This window comes from Seriola dumerili, unplaced genomic scaffold, assembly GCF_002260705.1.
Source record: "Seriola dumerili isolate Sdu_G_001 unplaced genomic scaffold, Sdu_1.0 BDQW01000025.1, whole genome shotgun sequence".
In the NCBI taxonomy this organism is placed as follows: Eukaryota; Metazoa; Chordata; class Actinopteri; order Carangiformes; family Carangidae; genus Seriola; species Seriola dumerili.
In genome coordinates, this window is record NW_019174280.1 from 20845103 (window position 1) to 20850459 (window position 5357).

Below are 5357 nucleotides of genomic sequence, written 5' to 3' on the forward strand. Positions count from 1 at the left end.
GTGTGTGCGTACTGTTTGAGCCTAAACTGTAGCAGTGAAAGAAAAAAACTGCGACCTTGGAGAAGAGGTAGTTGTTCCCATACTGCATGTTCACGTGGAGCAACGAGTTTGGCAAGAGGGCTGAAAAAATATCACTGGCTCCTGGGTGTGAATTTCAACAACGCTGGCTCACACGTCACCATCGGACTGGACCACATACACAGCTTCTTCTCCTTTACATAACTGCATCAGAAGCTCATATGTTCCCCAATCATATTCCAACAACCGGGTGGGGCTGGTTGCACAAGTAGACTAGTCTAATGCCAGTTGTATAAAAATAAAAAACAGACTCATTTTAAGCCTAAAATGTTAGCCACCATACCCGAAGGCTAATAACATAACAATGATATCACCACGGATTTGCATTCATTTGGTTTCTGGCAACACAACTTTTGTTGTGTCTGATTTTTCACTCTCATTCTTCTCTGTTTTGTTCCCCACCAACTCCCAAAGAAATATAATTGGCTCTCTGCTGTAACCAAGGTTGATGAGAGTAGAGCTCACTAATCGGACGATTGGCCCGAATCTGGACCCAGACACCATCCTCTCTGGACCCGGACCCATAACCTATGAATTATTGAGAATTATTAGACTTTGATAGAGGCACGGCCTTTATGGCACTGGTCACTTCACTCAGCCAATCATTGCGACTCGAGTCAGTGAATGAGACGCAGGCGGTGAGAGACGACATCGGAGAAATATAAGTGGGGAAAGTGGTATTTAACAGGGAAAGAAAGAGAAAGGGACGGGTCAAAGCTGTTCTGTCGTTAGGTTGTGTTGAGATTGTGTATTATAAAAATGGTTGACACTGTTAAGATGTGGAATGGGCTTAACAAAAAAGAAAAAAAAGGGATACTGAAGCTACACTTTTTATTTCATATTTCTAAAATTAACCACTTTAATTAAGATGTACCTTTTTCAAAAGCTCTGTTTGGACTTATTACAGCCCTTACGCAACTTGAAATGAGAAAGGAACATATAGTTATTATTACATAAGGTAAAAGAAAAGTTTGAAGTTCTTATTCCACTACCCCCAACCCACTCCCCCGACCAATGTTCCTTTGCTTGAGGATATGCTGTCTAACTGGACGTCTTTGAATTTTAATTTAATACCCCTGGAGAAGAGTTTGAGCTGAAGTGAGAGGCTAAAATGTTGTGAAGATGGGTTGTCACCATAGCAACCTATTTTACATCGCACATAGTCATATGATCCATAGTTCATATAGAAAAAGAACTTATATTTACATTTACATTTACTCATCTGGCAGACGCTTTTTATCCAAGTAAGGGACATCACTAAAGCTTCGGGGCAGAAGGAGACCTACATTTATTTGATAAGTGAAGGAGAGTGTCTTCATGTCTGTCAGAAGCTGGACTGTTAGATCTGAGCTACAGTCAAAGTCTGTCTCTGTGCAACCAGCCCCCGCCAAATGATACTCTCTACTCTCTGAAGCTCTCTATTTTCAATCAAACTGACAAAATAATAAGAGCATATAATTTGGCTGCTATTGCCTCTGTAACCTTTGGAACTGACTGAGTCATATAACTGAATGTGTCCAGAACAGATGGCTAATGAGGCAGTAAAGGAGCTAAATACCAGGCTTTCTTCCCTTAACAGCCCTCCGACTACAGCGGCAATATTTCACTTCAAGTGGCAGTCCTTCCCTGTATTCCTCAATGGCTACTGTTGACATTCACCAGATTAAAGCAGCCCATAAAGCCAGGACTAAACAGGATGCTACTACTCTGTGGGTTTTAAAGCACCATATATCACTGTTTCTGAGGAAAGTGTTTATTTATTTATGTATCTGCAGGATTCTCTATTCACTGAATTTATTTTATTTAGTATTTATTTATTTATTTTTAGTGCAGCAATACGATCCATGTGCCATGACACCTTAAGTTGGCAAAGATGCACGAAACAGGGCTTGTACAAAACTGCTTGATGCATGCTGCAAGACGTGCAATACTGTATCTTTCTAGTTGTATATTTCTTAGAAAGGACTTTAAAACATGGAAAGCTTTACCAGTGATGTAACCAACTTGAACCGCCTTAAGTGAACATTTTTTTATACACCAACATGGTTTAATAGCTGTATTTTTTTTTTTCATTTGTTTGTTTGAGCACCATGAGTGACTGCATAGTTTTATTGAGGTTTTCTAAGCAGTATATACAGTTTAGCATTTTATTTAATTATGTGCGTAAATAGTAAGCTAAGCTAGAGGCTTTAGGCTAGCTACACTGTGATGTGTGTGATTTCACCCGTCACAAGCGCTACAGTTTCATTCCTCAAAACTGGTTTACATGTCAATATTTCAAAAGCAGATTCTGGAAAATTATTTCAAAATATCCCATTTTTAAAATTAGCTTATTCACCTTCTTGCTAACGAGTAAAGCCCACTTATGTTTATGCTGCGCTGAGGGATATGCTGTAGCCTACAACCACTACGTGTGTAGCCTCTGGGAATCCCATTAGCTCCTTGCACCAAGTATGTATCCAGCTTTTGATGAATTTCATGTCTATTCATATTAGAATACAGCGCTAGACCGGGAGGCGATTAGCTTAGCTAAGCACAAGACAGGAAGCAGGGGAAACAGCACCAACCACACCTCTGAAGCTAACTAAATAACTCACTAATTAACAAATTGTGGCTTGTTTCTTTAGTCAGTACTCAGTCAGAAATGTGAGAAAGAAACTTTGGGAGAGAGACTGTCATTGCGTTCATGAGCTCTTTCTCGTTTTACTGTATCTAGTGAGGAGGGAGTGACGTATTGGTCCTGCTGACGTAAATTTCAGTCAGCCATTAAACAGCAGTAGTGGTTGCTCAGTGAAGTTAATTTTCTTTACATTGATCAAAAAAGTCAGTTTAAGAGATGTTGTTTCTGTTTATGAACTCACAAAAACCTGTACAGGTGCATCCATCTCATCCATGCTTATTTTTCTATTGCTGTTGCTAAACTGTGTAGCTTCTCATGTAGCTTCCCACCTAGCCAACCATAGCTGGCAGCTAGCTAGCTAGGTGGGTTTCCTATCCTTATTCAGCGTATGATTCAGCGCATGATTCAGCGTAAGATTTGATTGGTCAAATGTTTCTCCAACCTGGGGAGGCAGTCATCAGTTCGCACAATCCCAGATCTTTGACTCAGCGAGCTAGGCTAGCTGTGTCACCCTGCTTCCAGTCTTAGCGCTAAGCTAGGCTAGCTGCCTCTTGGCTCAAGCCCCATACGTCCATACTGTACAGATATGAGAATGGCAAAAAAGTACATTTCGCAAAATGTAAAACTGTACCTGGTGCTCCGTTAAAGCCAAGGTCTCATCCTGATTCATGATGTACTCAGCAACCATTATTGCAATTTACCTTGATGGCTAAATGTGATTTTTTAAATTTGTGTTTTTCTCTTCTTTTTTTTTTTTTTTGGAATGGATCTCTAATAACAGTGAGTCAGATGATCTCTCAGTGCAAAAACATAAAACAAGAAGCACATTTGCAGATCTCTCATCTTCCAAACCGACATCTCTTCTACCTTCATCTTCAGAAAATGTTCAGAATGTAATGCTTTCGGGGCAAATTTCATAAATAAAGTCTTTCTTTCACGCATTTAAATGAGTCCTGATTTACTTGCTTTGAAGATTTAACATATCGGAACACCATGTCTACAGAATGCGAGGACTTGCCACAATGTCATAAAGCTCCTTCCACTCTGTATTGTCATGAGAACGATGGCTAAGAAGCAACTTTACTGAAAACAGTCACAACTTCCAAGAATAATCTATCAGACACAATCTTCCCCTTGTGACGCACATCCATCTTTAATCCAGATTTTAGAGATGACTCTGGGCACATCTAATCCCCCAAATAAACAAATCATGTCAGATTTACCTATGCCATCACTACTTAAAAACTCAGTGCTGCAGTAAGGCAACTGATCCCACACTATCATCTGTGTTGTTTATTAATGCATCTGCTGCTTTAAGGTAATACACTGACTCATACTCTTAATATGTCTGGCTGTGGTTTATACCCACTGGCAGATCCTTGAGGACTTTGTCCTAAAAGGGAGTCAGCACTGTGGCTCGTAATATGTTGTGTCTGGGATGAATTAATAAACATTCACACAAATTTCTCTGAAAAGCCAAAAAGGAAATGCGATATAAATAGTTTTACAAATCCCTGTGTGTGTAAAGCCAGTGCCTCTGGTTAGTGTGGTCGGCTTTGAACAGGAAGGAAAAGGATCTGATTTGAACTGAGCATGACCCAGATCTGGGGTTTTTGGTATGTTTTTTATTAAAATTTCGCATTTTAAATCATTGCTCAGTAGACATTAATAACAACCCTTATTTGATGCCCTGATCTAGGCTGTCATCGGCACGGGAGCTCAATCTGAATGTTAAGTCCTGTTAGGGAAAAAGATGATGACCAGTGACGTCTTCATGGCTTACATCATCGTTGCTGTGTGCTTATGCTAAACTAAGCCAACATGTCCCGACTCCAGCCCTGTACATTAACACACAAACATGAGGATGATATCAATCCGCACATCTCACAAAGTGCTGACCTATTCCTTTTAGCAGCAATCAATCTGCAAACACAAAGTTGTAAGTCCGAAGAGGACAGGGGAGGAAGTTTGGTGAGGACATTCCCACAGCCAGTTTTTATTGTCAGATCTGTTTGTCAGTCTTTTAGACAAAACAAAAAAAGCTAATGGAGTACACTGGGAAGTAGCCTGATGTAAATCAAGAGAATGACACTTCAGTTATGGGCCAAATCCAATACTCTGCTCTCAGCTGGAGTTTGCATGTGAGGGATACAAACTGCCAGAACTGAGAATCAGCAGCTTTGAAGACTGTGAGCATATCGAGCCCTACTGCTGCTCAAATCTAGTGAGACAATTCCTCCTGTGGCCCCACAACTTTGATTATGTTCATGATGTCCTCACTTGCACCGAAGACTTGTTCTGCGCATACAAACACGGCCCGAATGTGGACTTGCAGACTGATCACAGCTTGATTTGGCTTTTGTGCTTGCTCAGTAGTTTTTTCATTAATGAACTTCCCTATTTTTGCCTTCGTCGGTTCAGTAAAAGAGAATGGTTTCTGTAATTTAGTCATTACTCATGTCACGTCCCACTGTTTCACTAAGGAGAGATCATTTAGAAATGTATTATAATATTGACTGAGGTCAGCATCAAGAGACTTTCTTAAGACGTTCACTAAAGCTTCATTAAAATCAATTTATCACTCACAAAAGAGTAAAAACCCTGCAAAATATTATGATTATCTTCTATTGTATGGTTGTCCCATACAGATTATGGTGAA